Genomic DNA, 26897 nt, shown 5'->3' with positions numbered 1-26897 from the left:
TGGAATTTTTCAACAAAATGTTTGTCCATCAGAAAATGCCAATTAGTCAAAGCTGAAACTACTTACAGGAAAGAATCAGTTAAGACGAATTTCCCATTTTGAAAAAAGCCTGAAAATTTTTTGAAATTACCAAAGTGTCCCATTTCAGTATTGCAAAATAAAAGTTCAATTTTTCTGTTCAAAATAACATTCCAGTTACAAATTTAAGTTAATTTATAGCAGCAAAGAAGACTTTTTTAAAAAAAGGACAAAATTGAAATGAAAAGTTTTGAAATTACCAAAACAAAACATTTCGATTGACCTGATCAGATTTTCTTCCTGAATTTTTAGTTCACAAATTTTTCAAAAATTCAACTTTTTATCCCTATTTGGGAGGGGAAAAACATTCAACATTTCAAAAATTCTTTCAGGAGAAGAAAAACTGTGTCCCCCACCCAGTTCTAGTTTCTAACTAGTTTTAAATCTTCTTCTACTTAACAGTATCACAGCAATATTAGGTTGGTGGGAGTATGATCTTGTTTCACCTATTATTTAAAAAACCACTGTAGATTCTCAAAAATCCTTTGTTTTTAACAGATGAAACTTGATTATGCCCCCACTTACCCTAGCCAGCAGAACCATGCTGAAATCATGTCAGGCAGAAGTAGCTATAAATCTTCTCCTGTCCTGGGTTCTTAGATTCCAGGTATAATCCCTGGAAAGGAATTAACACAGAACATCAGTGTAAGTGAAAGGAATGCATCTCATCATGGAAATCCCATGTTACAAAATAAAAGTGTTTCGGACACTTCCCTACCCCATGAAGAAAAGAAAGGAAGATGTGATATTCCTGAACCCGTTCATGACTCACAGGTTGAGAGCCCTGCCATCAGAATACTGAGAAGGTCCCACTGTGATATAGCATTACCAGCAGCATTGCGCAGGGAAATCTGTACCATTAATTTACCTAAGAATGCCACAACAAAATTGGGATCCTTTCCACACACCAAAGAATCTTACAGATAGCTCTAAATGACTGCATCTGTTCAATAGTCTGAACTTAGTAACAAGAACCTAGTAGATTACACAACCTGCAACTCATATATACCACCCAGGTCCTGTTGCCTGCTTAGAACACATAGAAAGGACCTTCCTACTCAATAAGAGTCATACACAATGCACCTAAAATGCTAACTGGACTGCAATGACCTTACACCTTTCAGATCTCAAGTATAGTAAAGGACTCTAAAGAATGCTCCAATTAGTCTAGGTTTGCCTTCTCACACAGCCCGTTTCATTTATGAAAATATTTCCAGTGTTAAGATGCAGACAAATTAGCACTGGGATCACCAGCAGCAGCTGCAGCATTCTACATGCAAGGTGTTGAACATATCAACAGAGATGAGAACCCACTCAGATCAAAATCACAAAGATGCGGATGACATCCCTTAAAAGACAAATGAACAGACGCGGGGCGGAGGGGGAAGGGGGGAGGGGAAGGAGGGGAAGGAATTGTCCCTGCATAACTAAGACTCAAATTTTAGTTGGATTGACCAGAAATTGTGGTTTTCCTAATTTGGGGGCTGTACTGTTGTTCCTACTGTGGCTTGTCTGAAATCATTTCTCTGCAGTCTGCTTGTTTGGTTCTGAACTATTGTTCTAGGGTTTCTCTTTTTTGTTCCCTTGATTTTAATGTGTTTGACTCTCTCTTGGTCTTACATGTTTACTTTTGTTCTTGCTTAAATATAAATTAAAGTGGCACTGTCACCAACAGAGTCAGAACGGAGCCTATGTAGTAATTTATTTCAAATTCAAGTACAGTAGTAAAACCTAAAAAACATTAAGGATAACATCCATCTGGTATGAAATACTGTGCTGATCATACAGAACAGGATTAGTCTAGGCTGTTTCTGTAGGGTTCATTGTGACTGCGTCCATAAACATGTTTTGTTCCTGGTCTCCCTTCAAGCCAACAGAGTTGGCTGAGGAGTTCTTATTGTTAGCCAATACTGCTTAAATACAGTCAGCATACCAGGGTAGAGCTGTTTCGCTTTTATTTTCTCAAATTGGAGGATGATACATAAATCCATGAGTGCTGGAGACACAAGTGAACTGTACAAAGTCATCCACAATGAGTGAAGATAAATGACATTTTAAAATTAACCCATTATCTATGCTGTTTCTATAAGCATATATGAAAAAGCTAAATTGTAAATAATTAGGAAGGTGCTTCCCGTGTTATTTGACATTCAGAAAGGACATTCATTTGTAATTGCAATAGTTTGTTGCTTCTTTTTTCTAAGTGACTTTCGGGCTCATGAAAAGTTTTGGATCAACGGTGCTGGAGACTGAAATCCTCTATTTATCCACAGAACAGACACAGTTTGGGCAACAGCACTAAGCTTCCTTATCTCACTAATTCGCTTCACCCTCTGCTAGAAGAAGGGAGAAGAAGGTAATTCGGACTCCATGCCCTCCAGCCTTAGAAAAGTGCCTTAGCTATTTGCAAAACTGCTCCGAACACCATATGAACTCCACTGGTTTTAAGTAGTTTACACACTTCTCACTAATGGGATTTAAACATGGTTTACTGGACAAGGCTAGACCTGCCATAACCTTTTTACAAATCTGCTCCTAGACTAGGTCTGCAGTTTTCATCCTGACTGGGGATGCACCTTAAAGTTCAGCAGTTTGGGTAAGTGCTCAGCTATTACAGGGTGGTATAAGTGCTTAGAAACCTATTCAACCCTTGATCTCTACTAAGGACCAGTCTATATTGCATCTGTCTCATTACAACAGTGCAGGCCCCCCAGCATAAATGAGCTGCACTCATGTAAAATGGGGCCTGTATGCCAGAGATGCTTCCTCTGGTTTCAAGCTGGTGTAAGTCCCCTCAATGCAAGCCCTGTACTACCCCAGTGCAGCTCATCTAGAAGGGGTTGGGGCACAAGGAGGTTTGCATAGTGTGGGTAGGCCAGTATAAATATCCCTGTTACAGACTAAGCTTGCCATCCAGGGATACTCTTTGAGAACATAAAAGATATGACTTTGACTTTCAAAGAATTCCTCTCTCCCCTCCCACACACATAATGATGGTGATGATTTTTACTATGTGAATGTGGAACTGGACTGAGAACACCAACTCACTTCAAAGAGACCGTCAAACAATAATGATTTTCACTCACTACCAACCTGAGCTGGCTTTGAGCCAATAACGTAGCGGTGAAAAATCTCTCCATCTCATTATCTGTCCTCCAAACCAGCCAGGCCAATTCCCCATTTTCTTTGAGTGCTAGCAGCTTGATGACCACGTAGAATTATTAAAGCTATATTTTATTAAATATGATGGTAATTATGGACAATCTCAGGTAATTGCCATTCCATTATTTTTAAAGACTGTTGTTTATCACTACTTGTCTTATGCCTGAGAATAGATTTTATCTCCGGTGTTTATCAAGCGCGGTATTGTATGGGTACATTATATCCTTGTGGAAATAATTTCTTTTTGTCTGCATATCTGGCTGTTTTTATTCTCTTCGCTGACCCTGCCTCAGCTGAGACTTTAGCAGAAGTCTTTGAGGGCCAAGTTTTGCCATCAGCTACATTCAAATAATCAAGGACAGTATTTGGCCCAGACAGCTTTTATCTTGGACATACCTGTAGTAGTGGAGCTCCAAGTAAAAGGTGACTGTTTTTCATTGGCTGCTTTGTAGGATACAGGTCTGATTTTGAGACTGATCTATAGCTGGCCTTCCGAGTCACTGTAGTTACAAGTAATGTAATTCAGACATCCAAGTACTTGTTTGTGGCCACAAATCAACTTCTTAGATGTGTAAAATAAACAAATGTTGCCTGCAAATAATTGTGGATGCAAAATTGTGCCCACAGGTATTTGCACCTGTACTTTACAGGCACCCATAGGAAGCTTTTACAAATCTGACCCTTTTAATGTCTTCTTGTAAGGTCACCTTTTTTGTGTGCTAGCTGGGGACTGGTGTGGTATAAAGCATTAATGGGCTCCTGGCTTACGGCCTGCTCTTGTTCCCATTGCAATCAGTGGCAAAATTATTGACTTTACTGGTGCAGGATCAAGACTTCAGTTACCAGCTGTATCAAGATGTGTTTTTAATAGTTTTATCATCTTTCTTATCAGAATGTATGTTAACTCCAGTGTCTGTTAGACAACTTTGTACAGAGATTGAACGAAGATGTGGCCTATGTCAGCTGTGGTCTGTAAAGATTACACTTAAATACCATCAGATCCACAATGTGGCTATTCACATGCATGTTTAACTAAGTTTTTAATCACCAGCCCGCCAGCCTTCCAGATAAATTGATCTTTGAGAGAACACTGTTTTCATCGTCCTGTAGCACTGTACTGACAGAATGTGGGTTTCTCCACAATGAACTTAATCAAAACAAGCTCACACAACTGCAGCAAAGCACACTCCAGGGTGAAATCCTGGCCCCACTGAATTCAATGGAAATGTGTCTATTGACTTCAGTGGAAGCTGGATGTCACCCCAGAAGTCTGATTCACCACTGATTTACTCCACTTTTATGCCAGTGTGAAACTGCAATAACACAGTGGTGACTCAGGACCAAGAACTTGATGCAGATACGAGTGAATGGCCCACGTGTAGATGCTTTCCAGCACCATCAGTCTCTTCTCTTAACAGTTCCTGTGAAAACTGTTGAGAGAACAAGCTGGTAACATAAAATCATAGAAATGCAAGGCTGGTCATCAAGAAGTCATCTAGTCTAGCACCTGTGCTGAGGCAGGACCAAATAAACCTAGATCATCTCTGGTGCATATTTGTCTAACCTGTTTTTAGAAACCTCCAATGCCAGATTCCACAACCTCCTTTGGAAGCCTATTCCAATGCTTAACTATCCTTGCAGTCGGAAAGTTTATCCTAACATCTAACCTAAATCACCCATGTTGTAGATAAAGCTCATTACTTCTTGTCCTGCCTTCAGTGGACATGGAGAACAACTGATCACAGTCCTCTTTATAACAGCCCTTAACATATTTGAAGAATGTTCTCAGGCCCCCCTCAGTCTTCTTTTCTCAAGACTAAACATGCCCAGGTTTTTTTTCCCCTCATAGGTCAGGTTTTCTAAATCTTTTATAATTTTTGTGCTCCTCTGGACTCTCTCCAATTTATCCACATCTTACCTAATGTGTGGTGCCCAGAACTGGACACTGTACTCCAGCTGAGGCCTCATCAGTGTTGAGTAGACTGAGTCAATTACCTCCTGTGTCTTACATATGACACTCCTGTTAATAAATCCCAGAATATTAGCCTTTTTCACAAATGCACCACACTGCTGACTCTCATTCAATTTGTAATCCACTGTCATCCCTAGAACTGTTTTAGCAATACAATTGCCTAGCCAGTTATTCTCCATTTTGTACTTGTGTGTTTGATTTTTCCTTTCTAAATAAAGTATTTTGCATTTGTCTTTACTGAATTTCATCTTGCTGATTTCAGACCAATTCTCTAATCTGTCAAGGGTGTTTTGAATTCTAATCCTGTCCTCCAAAGTGCTTGCAACCTTACCCCGCTGTTGCCGGATCCTTTTTAATGGTTAATAATAATTTTGTTGATTGTCAATTGATACTAATTAATGAGTGGGGGGTAATAGAGTTCTCGCCCCAGAATCAGGCTCCACAAAATTAAAATTGATACAGGCCTGTAGGTTCCTTACATTACTGTTGAGCATAGGTGCTGGAACTAGGCTGCTGCTGCACCCCCTGGCTTGAAGTAGATTCCATCATCTAGACTGTGTCAAAAGCCTTACTGAAATCCAGACAGATCACATCTACAGCTTCCCCCCACCCCCACTCCACTAAAGCAATAATCCTGTTGAAGAAGGAAACCCTGTTGAAGATGGAGCTCAATGTCCTAGTTTACAGCTTGGGAACCCCCAAATATTACATGTAATAAAAATGTTCTTCCTTTTACAATGTCCCGCCTAACCTCTGAATATCTATTTTTCTTCAGAAATAGGGACAATGTTTAATTGCATGCTTACATAGCCCCCCAGACCCAACGTGCTGGTTGGTTCCCTTATGGCTAAGGGTGCTCAGCCATTGTGCACTGCCCTTCCATCACCCTCTCCGCCGCCAGCATGTCTGCTCCTGTCTGGGGAACAAGCTGCACACAACGACATTGATGAAATACAGATTTCTGAAGTGTGTGTGGTTTTTGTTTTCAACAAATTTACATATTATTAGTAATAACCTGGTGTCCAAAAGTGTGCTACACATCTTACAGAACAAAGAAAGACAAGGCTCCCTGCCCCCAAAGGGTTTTCAGCTTGCATTTGTACAAGACACAATGGATTATTGCTACAAACAGTAGGAGGGAAATGGGGAGGGACGGAGGATGAGGATAACAGTAACAAGATCTCACAGTTACACAGGCTTCTTATATGAACAGCGGCTGGTCCCCTTACAGCTAAACAACTTTGCATTTGTTTCTTTTGAACACACATTGTTGGCATTCAGTCTTGCTCCCAAGAACAGAGCAGACATTCGGGTAAGGGCACTGTGATGTGTGCCTGCTTACATCATGGTCACTAAGGAGTAAACTAAAACAAAGCTGGAAAATCTAATCAGAGGCCTGTCAGTCTTGATGGTGTCCCTTCAAGAGAATGTTATCTAAATGCTTCTAGATCCCCACCTCCACTTTTCACATCAATAGAGTAAGCTATTGCTGGGTAGTCTCATCCATGCCTGAACAGTTTCTTGCTGCTGAACACCCTAATGGGGACCCTTGCAGATCCTCACAATGTTAAGCCAGCTCCTTACCATGCAAAGTGCCAAGTACCTCCTAGGAAATACCGAGTGAACTGACGCCAATTGAAGCCAACAGGAGCTCAGCGCCTCCAAGGAGGCATCAGCACACTCCTGCATCATGTCCTTATAAAAATACTTTTTTTTCTTCAATCCTCTCACTGCTTTACAAACATGTATTAACTCTTGTATCACCCTTGTGAGGTAGGTAAGTGTTATTATCCCCAATTTACATATGGAGAAACTGAGTCAGAAAGGGTTAATGGCCTGATTTCAGAACTCCATCTTAAGTCAAGGAGAGCCGGCACGTACCGAATCTTTGAAAATTAGGTCCTAAGCAACTTGCCCAAGGCCATAGAGGTTCCTGTTTTGGAGCCAGGATTAGAACTCCAGAGTTTCTGGCTACAACTCCTATTCTCAGGCCACCACACTGTGTGTATCAACCAGTAGGAATTGGAATAGCAGGCTGCAACAGCTAAAACCATAGGCTCCTTCAGTGGCTACACATTCTTCCATTCAGATCCAGAGCAGAAGTCCCTAATGCTTTCCGGTCCAGTCTGTGCAGCTGAAGACTGAGCTGTGCAGTCCTGCACCCACCTGGCCACTCTGGGATGCCAAACACTTTCACTCCCTCTATAAAAGAAATCCACTTCACAGCAGCAGTTTGGCCTGGGTGACTGTTATCTGCTCCCCTCCGTAACTGTTTAGGCCTTCACAGAGCCTTCCCTCTGTGTGGGCAGCCTCTCCGTTCTCATCCAGCAAACTGGAGCTCCCTTCTTCCAGTGCAGTTATTATCAAATGCTGCTCCAGGGCAATAACCCACAATGGCCTGATTCTGGCACATCTGGTGTCCTGTGCCTCTGGCAGTGGGCAATGCCTGATACTTTAGAACAAAATAATAAAATCTATAATTAAAAATGGAACTAGCCAATTAAAAATGCTGTAGAAGGAGTAAGAATTCTTTCCTGACCTCTGCTGTTTACCCCCTAACCCATCATATTCCCTTAGAGAAATAAGTGATTTCTCTTTACTAACACACACCTCAGTTCCATTGGCCATTTAGTAACCTGAACTGGTCAAAGTTTTTTTTCTACAAAACAGCTTTCCAGAAAAAAAAAATTAGTTTAATCAAAATCTAAACATTTTGTGGGAATGTGTTGACTTCAACAAGATTTTCAATGGGGAAAAAGTAAAAATGTTCCATTTTGAATATGTCGAATCATTTTGTTTTGACTTTTACATTACAATGACATGTTAATTGTAATATATTTATATTATATTTAATATTACGTAGGTATTATATATTGTATTTAGTATTTGAAAATAAAAGTCAAAACAAAACATTTTGATGGTCCTGAATCAAAAAAATTTTTTAATTTGTTTCACTGAAATTTTGGCTTTTTGTTCCAATTTGGAACTAATTCCCCCCCCCCCCCCCCCATGCTGGAATTTCTATGGAACAGAAATTCCAGCTCTCAACCAGCTCTGTTAGTAACTGACGGTTGGACTATCATATTTAAGAGCTGGGCTTAAACATGGCTGTAGTTCAGTGTACTGTATATGCAAACACATACAGCAAAACAAGGGAATTAATTTCCATCCAGCAGATGGAATTAAAATGCTGTTTGCAATGGCAATTTTAAGGAAATCTTCAGGAGCCGGATAGCACCAGTGAAGACAAGATGTGGATGACTTCACCATTGCCATGTCATTTAAACCTCTTTAGAACCAGTAGACGATACACACTAAAAATGCCAACAGGATTCGTACATTTTTTTTAACCCCTCTTAGGGTTAAATGACAGAGTGACAATAAAAACTATCGATGAAATCCTGGCTCCAATTAAGTTAATGGTAAAACTTCTATTGACTTCAGTGGGACTAGGATTCCACTCATGTCACCTATTTGCTGCTCTCAGTGTTGCTATCAACAGTGGAGCTGCACTACTGCAAAGAGGTAGATTTCTCAAAAATTGCAAAGGTTAAAAAAAAGGTAAAAAAGAGCAAAGGCTCTTGGTCATTAATGTAAAGCTGCAGCAGCACCTTAGTTTTGCATTTAAAGTGAAGCCTATAATTTACAATTGTTATTCAATTTAAATCAGCCTGTAGAATCACACAGCAGAAATCTCATAACTATATCAGAAAACTGTATGGTCCGAGATCCGTTAGAGAGAGAGCGAGCAAGACAGAGAGAAGGCCAGAACTGGTAAGCAACACACCTATATCCTGAAAGACAAGCAGAGGGAAACTGGTGGGGGGGAGGGTTGGAGGAGCAGGGCCGGCTCCAGGCACCAGCTTAACAAGCAGATGCTTGGGGCGGCCAAGGGAGAGGGGCGGCATGTGCGGCAATTTGGGGGCGGCAGGTCCCTCACTCCCTCTAGGAGTGAAGGACCTGCCGCCGAACTGCCGCCGCCAATCGCGGCTTTTTTTTTTCCCCCAATTGCCGCCGCCGGTCGCGATTGCGATCACGGCTTTTTTTTTTTTTTGCTTGGGGCGGCAGAAATGCTGGAGCTGGCCCTGTGGAGGAGGAGGATAGGTTAATGGCACAGAAACCGTAAGAAATTATGGAGAAAAGGAGGTATGGGGGATGATGGAATAGGAGGACATTAATGTTCCTGTAAATTTTGAAATTGTTCCAAATATAATTATATTCACATTATTTAGTATCTGTTATCCTAGCTAATTTATAATTATTTAAGCTTTTTTTTAAAAAACAAAAACAAATATGCTTTTGCAAATACACAAAATCTTTTAAACTATTTCAATTTTTAACAGCCTGCAGGAAAACTCTGAGGGGTTTGTCTAGGGGCAGCTGGGAGTGCGGTAGATGAATAGGATAGAAATTCAAGTTGTCCTAAAAACTTGTGTAAACAAATCTATAAAAGTAAATAGCAGCTCCTAGCGTATAAACAAAATGATTCTCGATTTTAGTTTGAGGATCTTTTCCTTATCTAGTAATGAATTTTATTCCTAAAATCTTTGCCCAGTCCCAGACACAATATTTTCTAATAGAAAACCAGTCATATATAGCCTTATGCTATGCACATTTCAGCTTCTAAAATAGTTTTAACTCATTGAACTTTGTGTTTACATAGGTCCTGAACCAGCAAAGCAATTTAGCATTTGCTTAACTTTACCTATGAACAGTCCCATTAAAGTCAAGTCACTGGGACTATTTAAGCTCATGGTGAAGTGTTCTGATGGATTAGGGCCACAGAGTTCTTCAAATTCACTGCCATACCCATTGTCAAGTCCAGAAGAGGGGGACTCAGGCAAAACGCCTATTTGAGTTACTGGACACTGCAGACTCAACATAATTCACTGTGTACAATTTCAATGCAATCTGGAGGTGCAAAAAATGTACATGCTGCTGAAACAAATGCACAGGTGTGTTAATCTCATTGTGTACATGTACACATATACATGGGGCTTTTCATATACTTTGACATCATATTGCCTCCCAGCAGAGCTAATTTAATTCAACTAAATACCGAGCTCTTTCACCTGCCACAGGAGGTGGCAGACTGCTATACTGGCAGGGAGTTGAAATCCATGAGTGCTCTGCATTAATATGATAGCGAGGTGATGTAACTGTTTCCTGGGAAACAGCTAAAGGCATGCCTGATGCATCCTATAAACCTTCTGGAGATGGGACAGCAGCTTTTTAATATTTAAATAAGTAAACATATGCAACAAGTATACTCTTTATCCAGCACTATTTCATACAATGTAGTATTCCAGTTTGGATTCACACAGGTGATGAAGGGCACAAATCAGTGAGTCTCTTTACAACGCCTTGACTGATGTAGGGGATATTAGCAGAGCTCTTTTTATTTATCTGGCCACACACTCCTGTTGGTTTTCATTTAGTATATCTGAGCACTTGAAATAGTTTCTATTTGGAAGGAGTGTGGTCCTGTGATTAGAACCCAGGATTTCAAGCTCTTCCATTGACTTAGTGTGTAGCCTTGGGCAAGTCCCTTTCACCCCTACGTGCTTCTTAGAAAGATTAATTAATTAAGCCTTACCACTTCGCTATGAAGTAGGGAACACTATTACTACCTGCACTTTAGAGATTGGGAAAATCACCTTGAGATCCCTGGATGAAATGAGCTCTATAGAAAACACAAAGTATTATCAATTCTGGGTTGCTTTGTAAAAATTTACAACGATTCCCCCCTTTAATATGATTTTATACGTTGTTTAGTATCTCTTATTCTGCTCTATCCATTATATTAACATCTAACACTCTAGTTTGTGTTGAAGGAGCTAGAACCAGCTTCAAATGATGCATCTTTTATATCCTAAACAAGTTATATTCCAGGAACGCAGCGTAGATTTAATGTTAACATAACTTTTTGTGAAACTTATAACTACACTGACATGAGTTTCCCACAAATGCAAAAACCTAGAGAAAGAATTCTATGTAGGGGCTTAGGTTAAGTTTGATCAGCTGCACAGGTAGCAGTGTTCAGTTTAATTAAGAACACAGTGGGTTTCTTTGCACATCATTCAGTGTCGGTGTCTAACTGACTTTAACAAATGAACTTGACAGTTTAGCATTTATTTTCCAGTTTCAGGTTTTAATGTCCCACTACCAGCACATATATGATCATAATAATGATTATGTCTAAAGCCTGTTTAATGCAAAATGCTCTTATAATTTCTGACCTATTCTGCACTTTCAGGTCAATGCAGTATTTCAGGTTCATTAAACGAGAAGATTTCACTCTATATCTTCTCCCATCATGTTTGTGAAACACTCCTGACATTTTCGTTATCTCATCAATCCTAGTAAATCATCCGAGTTTTGGTTAGTTTTAACACTGTTCTTGTCATCTCCCACGCAATCTAGGGATTAAGGAGGTTTAATTCCCATCATTTGGGGAGGATAAAGGCAAAACTTTACAAAAACATGGGAAGAAATGCAGGAAATTATTTGCTTGAAATCTTGCTAGTGGGGAAAATGTTCTCACAAGGTCGCCCTCTTATTAGCTTGCAGGGAATATACTCTATTTGGGGGCCTAAAACCCTACATGCAGCTGTTCAGTAAACCCCACAATGTAAAACATGTTGTGAGGCCAAATTAACCTTCCAAAGCATGTTAGAAAAGCATCTTTATTTTGCTATTGCTGTCAGCGTGAAGTTCCCTCAGTAAAACTTCAGAAGCAGTGACTTGCTCAGAGTGATAACCAGGGATCGTAGAAATCCATTTGCCATGGAAAAACGTGGAATTTACGTTTCTATAGAGAATCTTTAGTTTTACATTTTGTGAACAAATAACAACATATATTAACTATTAACTAAATTTTACTGAAAGTACCAGTGTCACTTATTCAATGCGCGCAACCTCCCCCTCCTATGGTTGATTTTTGAACGTGCTTTAAATGTACATTGCCTAAACACTCCAATAAACTGCTTCTGGCATATAGAGGTTACTCAATGGCATATAGGGGTTCATGTTTTAATGCATTTCAAATTTCATGTGAGTAATTAAATTTATGAAAAGATGCCAAAAACTTTAAAAATCTGCCCTGTTTAAGCAATTCTTCCATAGATCTAGCGCTGTCTGGCCTGAGGGTTAGCTCAGCTTAACTACACCGCTCAGGGGTGTGGATTTTTCACACCCCTGAGCGACGTAACTGAGCAATCTAACTTTTTAGTATAGACCAGGCCTTATGCTCTCCTCTACTTCTTGCACATTTATCAGATAATTCTGGCTGGTATGTGTGTGCATTTAATCACCTGGGTAGCTAAGGATGGAGGTGGATGTTATGGCTTTATTTTTCTGTGTCCACAGCACCCTACCTCTATCCATTGTTTGTTCCCTCAGTCTTCTGGCTCTTCATCCACTGCATTATTCGGGGTTTAACAATCAGGACACTGGTTTTTTTCTTTTCTGCAAAACCAACTTAAAGCAGTTTCCCCATGCTTGATACAAGGAAAAACTTTCAAACTATAAGGATAGTTAAGTACTGGAATAGGCTTTCAGTGGAGGTTGTGGAATCCCTGTCATCTGTGGTTTTTAAGAGCATGTTAGACAAACACCTGTCAGGGATGGTCTAGATCAGTGGTTCTCAAACTATTGTACTGGTGACCCCTTTCACACAGCAAGGCTCTGAGTGCAGCCCCTCTTATAAATTAAAAACACTTTTTACTATTTTTAACACCATTATAAATGCTGGAGGTGAAGCGGGGTTTGGGGTGGAGGCTGACAGCTTGCAACCCCCCCATGTAATTACCTCACGACCCCCAGTTTGAGAACCTCTAGTCTAGAGTTAGTTGGTCCTGCCTCAGTGCAGGGGCTGGACTAGATTACCTTGTTCCAGCCCCATGTTTCTGTTAGCCCTGAAAGTCTTCTGGAGTGTACCCTGGAAAAGGAGATCCATCCAGGTTGTTATAATGGCCTCATAACTGTAGTATCTGAGTAAAATCCATGTCTAAGTATCTAGTGACCCAAGTGAGACTATAGTGCCCAACATGGGGTCACAGACAGGAGATTTACATGTTAGAGGGTTCCCTTCGCATTGTTGCACAAGGGGCTTTTCCCTTCTGTGCCTCAAAGTTTGGACACAGATTTCAAACTCAGGTTGTTTCATACAAAGCACTGTAACTCCTTTGGCCTTCATGTCGCTAAACAGCTTGTCCAATTACCTTTAGGCCCTGATAATTTCTAAAACCATCCTGAAGACCAGTTTAATTAAAACACGTTTCTAAAACACTGCAGGAAAGACAGAGGTTTGAATAGCTGCTGCAGAATTACAGATACTTGGGAGTAAGTGTATTTATTATTACTAGTGTGCATCGCAATGGAGACTTGCGCAATATAACAGAGTAGGATAAATTCAGTTAGTTACTTAAATTTGGTCCACCATGGATAACATGTTTTCAACAGAGTAGGAAACACAGCTCAGCTTGTGAATTCACTTTCCTCTCCAGGCTGATCTTACAACTACTTAGAATCAAACGTATAGACTTGAAATGTTTTGATGGCTTTTCCCCCTTAGTCTTTCTTGACCTGAGAAAAACCTTCCCAGAGCAACAAACCTTATCGCCTGCACAGTGCAGTAAAATATCATTGTAGCTTTGGTGACCTCAAACAACCTCGCCAGGTTCATTATTCTTGTGGAGAAATCACATTGCTTTGCCACTATAAATACAATGAAGGTGTGAACAGCACGTATGTGTTCATTTGCATGGGGAGCATAAATTATGGAGTTCCCATGTTTTCAGTCATCACCCCTTGCAGCTACGTTAACGTTCCTGGAAAAAACAAGGAGTTTAATCTAAGCACAAAACTATATGTGCTTTGGCTAAGTGAAGACCGAAGCACAAGAGGTCAGTCAGCCATAGTGACTGCTCTCCTCCAGCTGCATAAGCAAACAGGAGCACTGAAACCTGAATTACTGTACAGAAATCAGGTCACACACAGAACATAACCTATTCAAAATTCCAGTTAGCATTCTATTCTTTCTATTCTATTCTATTCAGGTTCTGATACTACCCTGATCATCCTGGTATCTGAGCACCATTAGAATTAAGTTATATCTTGAATGGGGAGGGAAAGAGGCAACAGTGTTGAAATCAAAGTGCTTAGCACCCATTCACCTCAGGGCACACAATTCTGAGTTCAAGTGGAGGAAATACTGCATCTAGCATCTGTCCCTGATGGTCAAAAGTGCACTCAGATCCTATTTTGGGTACAAAAGGCACCAATTCAAACTCTTCTATGACCTCAACCCGGGGTGTTTTTTTAATTGATTTGACTTGTCCATTCCTACAACCTGAAAGTGGCTGCTGAGTGGTTCTGAGCAAAAAAGAGTGGCAGAGAAAGGCACTGAGTTTTAGAATCCATACCGCCATGCTACAAATCCACACTTTGTCCAGTTTACTGATGCAGCACAAAGGTACTTAAAAGGAAAATATATACGTCCCCGGGGCCAGAGTAAGCGAATGAGCTGCAGCTGGGAGAGGATGTGGTGTGCCCAAACTTCTGTCCCTACCCCTGGAGCAGGCACTCATAAAGCTGGCTGGAAAACATTGATGAGATCAAGGGAAAGGAGACCCACTGCTGCATGCCCCAATGGGGTTATGCCTAGCAATGAGGAGGCTATGGTCAGAGGATCCCTTTTACCACCACTGGCAGGTGCTGGGGGAGCTGCAGCTACAAAACGCGTAAAAATCAACTGGAATATAAATATTCTGGGACTTGTAGGCTCGCCATTGTTTGAAATGTTCATTCTGATTTGGAAAGACCATCATGGACACATTTCCTCCCCTATTTTCATTCTGTTTTCTTTTTAAACTCGTGATATAATTCGGTTCTGAAAACTATAGGCAGGGATGTAGTGCAATAAGAAAACCTGAAGTGATGCTTTTTCAGACCTGTTCTCATTCCTTAGCAGACTAAAACATTGTAGCATTGTTAGGAGGTGTTCGGGATCAGAGTTTTGGTTTAATACATATTGTACTTATATTTCAGTGTATAGTATACAGAGCAGTATAAACAAGTCATTGTCTGTATGAAATTTTAGTTTGTACTGACTTAGATAGTGCTTTTTATGTAGCCTGTTGTAAAACTAGGCAAATATCTAGATGAGCTGATGTCCCCCCTGGCAGACTTCTGCGTATTCCCAGGAGTACGTGTGCCCCTGGTTGAGAACCACTGGCTTAGGCATCTTCCCTAGTTTCAGACAACTGATTAACTTAAAAACTGTTTATCACAAAACCATTCATTTAATTTAACAATCCACAGAGGCCTCAGATTACACTCTTCACAGGTCTCGTTCTCAGGTTCAAAATGATCAGCCACAACTACTCCACCATCCAAATCCTTAACTTAACAAGCATCTCCGGACCTTAATAAAATATTACATAGCCAATAAAGCCACAAATAAAGAGAATACTTTTAAAAAGTAGGAATTGCGAGTGAATAATCAGTGATACAAGGGACAGAGTCTTGTGTTAGCTAACGTTACTTGAGAAGTATGGATTATATAGCCTCGTCATCACATAACATGAATTAACAGCGTATGAGTGGGAGATATGGAAGGGGGAACTGCTTCTTTCTATGTCACTCCACAAAGAATATGATGATTACAGAGCATGAGAAATGCTCTCATTTGTGATACAAGCAAAGGGAGGAGCCTGCCTCTTCTTCCTGATTTTATACCAAAATAATGATAAATAAAATACTGATAATATTCAAATGTATTTATATAACAACTTTCTTCAGACAAGCCATCTATAATACCAATTAAGTGTCACAACACCCTTGTGAAGTAGAGACTCAAAGGGGTTAAAGACCCAAACTTTCAAATTTCCAGTAATTTTGGGTGCCTCAGTTTTAGGGTACCACCTGAGACCCCTGGGGTCTATGTTTTCAGAGAGGCAGAGCACTCACAACTCCAAGTGAAGTTACTGGGAGATGCAGATGCTCAGCATCTCTGAAAATCAAGCCACAGGCACCCAAAATTATTGAAAATGTTGGTCTAAGTAACTTAGCCAAGGTCACATAGCAAGTCAGTGCCAGAGCTGGGAACAAAGCCAAAGGATACTGAAACACTACTTATTGCTGTAACCATTACATAATACCATCCCCTAAGACAGGGGCGGGCAAACTCTTTGGCCTGAGGGCTGCATTGGGTTTCGGAAATTGTATGGAGGGCTGGTTAGGGGAGGCTGTGCCTCCCCAAACAGCCAGGCGTGGCCCGGCCCCGCCCCCATCCGGCCCCCCCGGGACTCCTGCTCCATCCAACATCCCCGTTCCCTGATGGCCCCCCCAGGACCCCTGCCCCATCCACCACCACCTCCCGCTCCCTGTCCCCTGACTGCCCCCGGAACCCCCACCCAACCCCTCCTCTCATTCCTGAATGCTCCCCGCCCCAGACCCCTGCCCCATTCAACCACCCCTTCTCCCTGACTGTCCCCAGAACCCCTGCCCCTGACTGCCCCCTTACCTTGGAAAGTAGTTACATTATTGGAAAGCAATTACTCTCCAGTAAAGGCCTGAGAAACTATTTTAATTTTAAAATACCCCCCCTCCTCCCTGCCCCCTTACCGCGCTGCCTGAAGCACCAGTGGCTGGTGGTGCGGCTGTGGCTGGAGCCAACCACACCACCACGCAGCACAGAGCACCGGGTCAGGCCGCGGTTCTGCAGCTGCGCTGCCCAGTCGCCCAGAGCATTGCACCGGCGGCACGGTGCACTGAGGCTGTGGGGGAGGGGGAACAGCAGGGGAGAGGCCGAGGGCCAGCCTCCCGGGCCAGGAGGTTAAGGGCCGGGCAGGAGGGTCCCACTGGCTGGATGTGGCCCGCGAGCTGTAGTTTGCCCACCTCTGTCCTAAGACCTGCTGTAGAATCTACAGCAAACAATGGGAGGGAAGGGCTGACTGAACTTCTTAATTATGCAGCCACATCCCTGTTGATATTATTTACATTCAAAACACCATGCTCAGACAGGCTGGTCCTTCCTGGGTTGCTGATAGGTTTCAGATGAGGGGCGAAATGGTTGGCTTAGCCCTTGGTTCTCACCTTGCCAATAAGGCCTAAATACAGGACACAAGAAAAACAGAATTGCTGAAGACATAAAATGGAGGGAGGTTATTTTCCCCAGCTCCACCCTGCAGCTGCAGAGGGTGCCAAACACAGTGGAAAAGGTACAGTTCTTCTGTGTAGGAGCCATGGGAGCGGACTTTGGAAGGAGGTGCAAAGGGTTTAACTCCCTCCTAGGTGAAGCCCAGCTTCCACAGCCATGCACACCAGCTCTTTATGGGACGTCTGTGGTGGCTGGCACCTGTGGATCTGCTGCTGTGCTTTAACACCAATCCCTGCCTCCTCTAAAGTGAAGGCAGAAGCAAGGACCATGGAAGTTACTCCAGAAGTAGCAGCGATACAGAAAGTCTTTTCTGCTGCTCCATGGCCTGGACAGAAGATTCCTTCCCCACTGTCACATGGAAATTACCCATTTACGTGGACAGGGGCTAGGGAACAGGATTTGCCCCTTTAATAATTTTTTTTTGATTACCGTAGTTTCAGAATTAATTCTTTCTGGTGTCAGTGGGTCCATGGCAAATGTAGATGAAAAATGAAGGACAGTTCGAAGGTAAGTCCCTATATCCTTGCTAAAATCAAAGCAAAAAGCAAAAAAAAAAAAAAACCTCACCTACTGTAATGGTCCAGAACATTACAATAAATGTCGCTTAAAAAATAGGTACGAACCACAACTCCCAACCCCAAACACCTAAACTTCAACAGGTTGGTTCAAAATTTGATATCCGATCCAGATTTAAGTTTTGTAAATTGTTCCCCTCTTCATAATGTATTAAACCAAAACTCTGATCCCGAACCCCTCCTAACAATGCTACCATGTTTTAGTCTGCTAGTGCAGACTAATGCAAAGTCAGTCATTCCCTGCATGAGTACTGGTCTGTGAAAAAGCATCACTTCAGTTTTTCTTGTTGCACTACATCCCTGAAGATAGCTTTCAGAACCAAATTATATCACGAGTTTAAAAAGAAAACAGAATGAAAATAGGGGAGGAAATGTGTCCATGATGGTCTTTCCAAATCAGAATGAACATTTCAACCAATGGCGAGCCTACAAGTCCCAGAGTTTACACCTACTGTAAATGACCTCCTATTAAAACAACAAAGGAATCTGAAGACCTACAAATTAGGAGAAGGGCCACAGGGCAGGGAGACTGGGAGAGACCAAAAGAGAAAATACATTATAAGAAAAAACGTACACATTGGAGCAAGAACAGCAAAGGAGACAGAAATAAGAGTAAGTCTCTAGGACTATCAGAGAGAAGTATGGATTTAGGAGACATCTATTGCCTGGATATGGTTTTATTGATTCTCACAACAGAACTACCTCTAAACGATAGCTCACTCTTTTACATTTATTGCTAAAGCATCACCACAGACTGTACTCAATAAGGTCTCACCCTTTAAGGGGCTGAACGCCCTCAACTCCTATTGACCTCCATTGGATTTTAGGCATCTTGGCAAATTGGAGGACCAGGTTCCATAACACCATGCTAAAATATCTAGTAAAACACATAGAAGGAAACAACAGAAAAACAACCCTGTAGTGTTTTATTATTCAGAGCCTTAAAACTTAACTGAACTGTATCAGCCATTGCAATGCCCCAGATTGAAATGACTATGGTGAGGTAGGTTTTGATTTTAAATTTTTTTTTAGTGCTTTGAGAAAACACAGTTTTCCTTAGCTGTTTTATGAGAGACTGTAACAATCAAATCGGCTATTTGTTGTGGTTTTACCTTCTGGTGCAACAGGATGCAGTTTATTGTCTATTACAGCGGCCGGCAACCTTTCAGAAGTGGTGTGCCGAGTCTTCATTTATTCACTCTAATTTAAGGTTTCGTGTGCGAGTAATACATTTTAACGTTTTTAGAAGGTCTCTTTCTATAAATCTATAATATATAACTAAACTATTGTTGTATGTAAAGTAAATAAGGTTTTTAAAATGTTTAAGAAGCTTCATTTAAAATTAAATTAAAATGCAGAGCCCCCCGGACCGGTGGCCAGGGCCCGGGCAGTGTGAGTGCCACTGAAAATCAGCTCACATGCCGCCTTCGGCACGCGTGCCATAGGTTGCCTACCTCTGGTCTATTAGCTAAGGCAATAGTTAGGTGTACAAGCGGTTGCCTATCCCAAATTCTGCACCTCCATCATGACCTGCAAAACCCCTGAGTAGAAAATGTCATTTCTGCCAAACTGCGGGCTGCTTTGTAATATACACAAAATTCTACTACGGAATAGACTGAGACTATTACATACATTTTTCTAGTGTCATAATTTAAATCAAATTAATTTTTTTAATTACATGGTCACCTCCCATCCCTCCTCTCCCCCCTCCCCCCCCCCCCGGCCCCTTAGAGGCTGCTGCCTTATGAAGCATGCAGGTTGGATGCTGAATGAGACTAGGTTGTGTGGTTAATGAGGCTGGGGCATGGAAGCGTGTACTGCCTCATTCACTACAGAGTTTGGGTGGCATGTAATGAATGAGGCAGGAGCTCTATGGACTCTAGTGCACAATGAATTAGATACAGAGACACACACTGAACATGAGAAATAAAATTGAATATTTAAGAGCTGCCACACTTACCCAAAGCACCATTTGGTCACACACTGAAGGAGGCAGCAGCTTTGAGGAAACAGTATGTAACTGTAATTAAAGATGATAACATTATGCATATGCACAAGGGAGCAGAGTTAAGGCTGGGCAGGCAACTTGTTGTTTCGACATTTCCAATTTTTTGAAAGCTTCTTTTCGTGATCACAATATTCTTTTGATGTAAGCTCTGTTTGGATTGAAAAAGGTCTACAAGGGTCTTAGCATATTGGCTGAGATGGAACCAGAGGTGTCTTAGTATGGGAAGGAAGGGCACAGGTTAAAGAGTAAAAATTTCAGTGAGGCATGTGCTTGTCTGAGTGGTGGAATGGATGCTGCTAATGCGGAGGTGCTAAGGGATAGAGAGGACAGTGCAGATCTCCCTTGCCCCTATTTCACAGCATACCTTGTTTAAAGCTAAGCTTGCAATCATGATAAGAGTGATGACTAGAGAACAGGGCTGGTTTGTGAGCTAGCCTGGAGTAAGGTCATCAGTGAAAAAAATCAATCTGATGGTCTCATTCTTGTTTTCACTATCACCAGAAGATTAACTCTCCCTGTTCAAGGGAGCCAGGGCTGGAACCAAAAAGAGTGCTTGTAGGTCATGATTAAGTCTGGAGGGAGCATCAAAGTGTGTGCGTGTGTGTATGTGCGAGAATGTGCGTGTAAAACAATGCCCAGCATCTGGACCTCACAAAACTACTAGTCGATCCCTTTCACCAATGCTCATGCCACTCCCAATTTACAGAAACTAAAACATGCAGCAGTGCTACTGCCTTCTAAATATGAAATACAACAGTGGAACAGAGGCAAAGACCAGTTCAATTAGTCTAGGATCTTTTGATAAAGGTTACTCAAATAAGCTGTGTACTGAAACTCTATGAGACTAACATATCTGCACTGTTATTTGTAATAACAAGACACCTCAGTTTGCAGGAAGGCACCGCACTGTATACTAATAGCACATTTATTATTAGATTTTCTGCATGGTTACATAAGCCTGTAAAAGGGAAAAATGTAAATGATTCAAGAAGATATTCTTGTGGTTCTCATGAAGTCTTTTAATATCTAAAGATTGAGGAAGATCCCTCCTGGCAAGAGACAATCAATTTTTATGCTTCATTAAAACAATTTTTTCAGTATTTTAAAGAAAATGCTTGTAGGCAAGAGAAGCAAATAATATGTATTTTTTATAATGTAAGCATTTTGTGATAAATTTTGCCCTGAGATCTTTCCAGCTCCTCTCCAAAAAGGAGACTAAAGTATGCATGTAATGTATGTTTCTTCCTTTATAGCATCTGACCATGATCTGAAGATATTCTGCCCTGTTCAAAACTGAGCTGCGTGCCAGGACACACGTTTCAAAAAAGCACGCAGAAAGGGCAAAATCAGAGAGCTCTGACTTATATCGTGACAAGCAGACCTCAGCCACATAAGTCAATGCCTGCCCTAGCTAGAGTAACTTATGTGTGTAAGTGCATTGATGCTAGGAACCTGTCTGGCTACTCGACCATGCACACGTTTCTTCAATTACTCAGAGATGCTTAGGCCACAAATAGCAATCTGGGAAACATGATTTTTCCACAGTTCCTTGAGGACCTGTCCCCTGAAATCAATCAATGCCATGCACTTATCCCCCAAAGTACACATGGGACGGTTTTAAGCATGCCAGCCTCCCTTGAGAAAATATTTGTATAACACAACACATGCCCAAAGGAATGACAAATTAATCCAGTGCTATTAATCAAATTTATCCTACATTTAGATACAGGTCACTTAGCCATTTCAGAACGTCAGACACCTGACCACGCAAGACAAATGGCACATGGCTGAAGTAAGAAGGGTTTGTTATATACCATGGAATCTGTCCATAACGGTCATTGAACAAAAAGCTAATCCATGTGTCATGTTATCTCACACTTCAGTGCTGTGCAAATGGTATGTAAACTCCACTGCTGCTTGGGTGAAGCATCTGCTCACCATTTAGATGAGCCAGCACTATGATGCGACACACAAGTTGAAGGGTGCTGGCTGTTAGACATATGTGCCCAATAATCACTGTTATGCTACCTTTAAATACTGCCTAATACATACATACATATTGGTGAACTAACACTCTTCAATTTGTGCACACTGAAGAGTCACTCTAGCCCACACAACCAGCAAGCGACAGAGGCTACACCTCAAGAGTGAGAAGTGGTATAGCTCGTCTCTGATGGGGTTTTACTTCATACACAGGTATGGCCAATGGCATACTGTGTTAGAAGCCACCCCGTTCAAATCACAGACCCACCAACAAAAAGAGAGCCTTAGGGTGTCACATCACCAACTTGCAAACAAGAAATGTCACTTACTGCCAAACTATACCCATTCTTTTCCATCGAGGCTTCCCCAGATAATGTGAACTGTGACAAGGATTTTCTGCAACCTCTGCTCAGCTCAAAAGGACAATGGGCCAAATTTACATCTGGTTTTTCCACTGTTTTTAACTGAATTACACAAAGGATGAGTTTGGTCCTACCTGAAAGCTGATCCACAATGCTGACCAGCTCACCTTCACCTTCAGTACTACAGTAAAGGTGGGATACGAAAGAGTGCTGACAAGAGTCCGAACATTATTTCTTGGGGAAGCAAAGGCACTTTTCCAAGAACAAAATGTACAGAACTTGGGTCTCCTCACTTCTGGGCACCACCAATTTGAAATCTACTCCAGTAGTTTCAGGTGATACCTGCACTCACATCCCTATGCCAATTACTGTGGTGTTACAAATACATTCTATTACTAAGAATGTTTTTCTGTCTCGTTTCTGTGTGAAGGACCCACACAAACAACAGAGGCTTCCATTTTGTAAAAATGTTGGCTTAGACTACATCTATTCCTCTACAGCAGTGATATTCATATATAATTTGGCTCCTGAACCACTGAGATCTGAGTAGCACTGCTCTACAGAATTCAGAGCAGAATTCACAATATGCAAGAGCCAATATCTTCTAACCTTGGATTCCTAAATTAGGCACCTAAATTCTTATTTAGGTATGTAAATAAGGGTGACCTGATTTTTGGATGTGCGGAGCAACTGCAGCGCCTAAGTACTTTAATGCGAACTGCAGGTGCTCAGCACTGTTGAATATAAGGCCAGCTTTATTTAGGTGCCTAAATATGAAGCCTAACTTAAACCACCCAAGTTTGAAGATATTGGCCCAAGTAGAAGAACATTAAGCAACTTAAGATTCATGTCCTATTCAAAGTACTACACTGCCTGTAAGTAATTATAATAATGCCTGCATTATTTAACTCTAGTTTGTAGATGCATAAAAATAAATATTCTTCTCCCTGAATTACAAGCATTTCTACCCCTGGCATGATAGCTCGTATCTCAGCAATTCTACACAAATGTGAATTTGATGTGTGGTAATTTCAGGGTCATTTGATGTTATTCATTTAGTATAATTACATTATAAGATGTCCTATGTTATTTTATTTGCAAAAATTGCCACTAAAACGGTGGACACAATTCTCTACATCTTTGGTTTTGCATGAGCAAAAACTTAAACTCGGAAATACACCCACACAAAACCTTTGAAAAGCAGAACGTTGCGCTTGCAAATTAGGAAGACAGGTTAAGGTTCCTTTTGAAAATCTGGCCCACAAACTAGAAATGAAAAGGCTTCTTTGAGCCAAAAATAGAAAAGAGGTTTCTTCCTTTGTGGGTGTCCGTGAAGCAAAAAGGAGGACAGTATTTCAACCACTTAAGGAAGTCTTTGAAATATATTGACCAATTTTGCACCTGAGATTAAAATATTTGTATTTCACTGGTGTGCACGGCTATAATACAATGCATTTACAGTTCTTGTTTAAGAGAAGGTAGAGCTTTGTGTGTGTGTGCGCATATAGATTTTATAATTGTTGACAAGAAGATTTTTCTTCTTTGCCTTCCATATAAAGAGCCCAATTCTGTCCTCAGACATGTTGATACAAATCAGAACTAACTCTTAAATTGAATGGAGTTACACTGCTGTAAAACCATTATGAGCGACAGCAGGAACAGTCCAAAAATACTCATGTTAACAGAGTACATTAACACTGAAATTCTCAGTGCCTTTCAGCATTCTATGTTATCAGTACTATGACCTCAGCATCTATGGGAATCCAGCCAGCCAAACCTATGAAAGGGAGCATTGTGCCCCTAGTACACATCAGAGCATGTAAGATGTCCTGCTACTTGATTGGCCAGTAGGAAAGTTGTTCTTAGTAACATGACAAGATTGATTAGGTACAAAGAAAAAGGGCATTTGGAAAGATATCCGCTGAGTGAAGTTCTTCCTCTATGGCAAGCTGCTACAATAAATACAAGCAATAAATGTCCCCTTGGCAAAAAGGAAAAGTGGTCAAATATTTCAGATATTAAAACTAATAAACAGATTCACAGGTCCATCTATAATAAGCAAAAACTCACTCCACTCTGATCCAGGCTGAATGCAATCTGATACCCAGGGTAAAACACAGATGAACTTGCATACCCACTTCATCTTTGCTGCACATCCCCACAAGAACAATCCCAGCTAGTCTCACTACTGCTATGAGTGTTTGTTGCTTTAAATATCTTTCTACTCTGAATTTGGTATTGCTAGTATCAGGCCTGAGCGTGCTGGAGCAGTGTATTGAGGGGTTACTATACAAGTTGATCTCCCCTTTGTCAGGTGCATCAGCTGGCTCTGGGGCAATACTGCTCCCTCTACCTTTCTTTAATCTCCGAAGTTTCCCTCCAAACAAGCAGGACTGGATTCTGCAACAATGCTCTGAGCATCAGCCAGAGGGGGCTGCTAGAGTGTGATGTGAGATGCAACCTCTTCTCTGAAAGGGTGAGCTTGCCTACTGTGTTAGAGGCTTTTATCGCTTGCGTAAATAATTTCTTGCGACAATAAATCTTAAAATAGTTCAGTAAGTCTTTAAGTGTCTCACTTTTTTTCTGGCACATAGTTATGAATCCAAGATTGAGACCACATATCTGCACCCAGGCCTGTATATCTCAGTCTAATGCTGTATGCAAAGCATGGTACACTCGGATCCCCACCGTACACACAGGGAGGGTATTGTCTGCTCTATATCTGAATCACTCTGCCAAAGCTAAGGTTTGTCAGAGAAATCTGTGGTTCAGCATTTTCTTACTCAATAAGATGTGCTAGCAGAGAAACCAGGCAGGTTCTTGGGGCAACATATTTGAGAGTGACAAAAATGTTTCCATGGAGTTTTACAGCAAAACAAAACTGCTGCCCTTTATCTGATATGTGCACATTTCATACTTGCAATATGTCTAAAGTGATTTTATGACTAAATCCTGGGAAAAATGTGAAGAATGCTTGGCTAGAACCATGGTTTTCCAGTAAAAACATAACATGGCTTATTAACTGCAGCACTTGGGGGAGACTGTTCAACATGAAGTGCATTTTTTAGCTCAAGAAAGCAAGTTTTTCTTTGGCTTTGGACACCAATTTGACTGACTGTACATTAGCGGGTCTTCAAGGCCTTTTAGTGTACGTTAGTCACAGTACAAGTGAAATATTAGTCTGTTAAACATGCCTGTGTGTCTTGGCTGAAGCCAGGGTTAAAACCTTCTGACTTTTTCAGAACATACAGAAATAATGAAAACACAAACTCCATTAGCCACCTTGTTAGGATTTCTGTGGTTGCTGAACAGCGACCTTGTTATGGCAACACATTTCAAAGTCCTTGCAAAAAATGTTAATTGTGACAGTGGCAGTGTGGGGATACCACACAACCAACTGAGAGAGAAGTGCTATTAGAGTTACCGTGAGAACGGATGATGCCGTTTCCATTCTATCTTTGAATTCTGGTGGGTGTAGGGTAATGTGACTTTAAGCAATGTCAAAATTACCCAGCCTACATTTTTTCTTGGAAAGTAGCTCCTTCCCCCCACTTTAGCAGGGGAGCTTGTAAACACCATGTATAGGAAATTTGAATTTAATCAGATTTCTAAAAAGAATTATATACTATTCAGGGTTTCTGCATTTGAAGAACTAGCAGGCGTGTATTGCTTGAATAGCTGGCAGCACTTGAGTATGTTTGTTCAGTTTTATGCAACTTGTGAGAACTGATGAGGAAGGTCTGTCTCCAATTCTGGATTATAATACCCTGGAAACCTGATTTCATTCTCCAGTGTGGGCAGAAATCCAGACAATTTCAGGCACATTTGTAAGTGGGTCATAATGTAACTCTTCCATCTCCCATTAAAATACTAAGGGCTTATACACACTGCCACTTATGTAGGTGTAACTAATGTCGCAGTTCAGGGGTGTGAATAAGCCACCCCAGAGCGACAGGACACCAACGTAAGCATTGGTGCGGACAGTGCTTCAGCAGACGTGGCTGCATCAGGATAGCTGTGCCACTCTAGCACTTCTAGCGTAGCCTAGCCCTAACTCTAAAAGCTTTTGCCTCTAATGTGCATCTATCTATCAGGCAGACAGTACAAATGGGGAGGGAGAAAAATCAGTCCAATGTGTCACCTATGCATGGCATGCTGTCTCCATTGCATGCAGCTACTACAGATGGAAGTACCCCAAGACAACTTGTCAGGAAAAAATAACCAGATACTTTGTTTTGCTTTGAAACAATAATTAGCACCTATACGACTTCTGCCATGTGGGGAGAAGGGTTCTATGGTACTTTGGTATATATAGTAGGGGAGCTGATCTAGCCACATCACTTAAAGGCTGCATAACCAGTACCAGGTGGTGCCCATGGTCATTCTACTCTCCTGGAGGTTGGGGGGAGCAGCTGTGTCAAATCTATCAAGACTCAAGAACCTTTTTTCCCTCCAGGTCCAGTGGCCAACCCATCAGGATTACTCAGTTTATACTCAAGCAAGCCAAAGAGACAGAGAAACCCCCCTCTTAAGGGCCAAACCCACTGACCCTCTCAATTCAAAGGCATTTCTACTAACCACTTCGCCACATGAC

The 26897-nt window shown here is 41.3% G+C and overlaps 1 protein-coding gene across 32 annotated transcripts in view; it reads right to left on the bottom strand.

Moving 5' to 3' along the window:
* ATXN1 (ataxin 1) overlaps positions 1–26897 on the bottom strand; it is a 271002-nt gene that overhangs the window by 40136 nt on the left and 203969 nt on the right. For 2 of the 32 annotated variants that reach the window (XM_065585049.1, XM_065585051.1), the window contains one exon: positions 19911–19970. The exons of 28 other annotated variants lie outside the window; for them this stretch is intronic. The gene's annotated coding sequence lies outside the window, so the exon portion shown is untranslated. Of the gene's footprint in view, positions 1–603; positions 695–19910; positions 19971–26897 lie in introns of all 32 variants that reach the window. 2 more of the 32 variants (XM_065585050.1, XM_065585052.1) reach the window with 1 other exon arrangement.

The sequence above is a fragment of the Chrysemys picta genome, chromosome 2, assembly GCF_011386835.1.
Source record: "Chrysemys picta bellii isolate R12L10 chromosome 2, ASM1138683v2, whole genome shotgun sequence".
Classification (NCBI taxonomy): Eukaryota; Metazoa; Chordata; order Testudines; family Emydidae; genus Chrysemys; species Chrysemys picta.
Note: the sequence above shows the minus strand (reverse complement) of the source record. Positions and strands in the feature narration are given on the sequence as shown.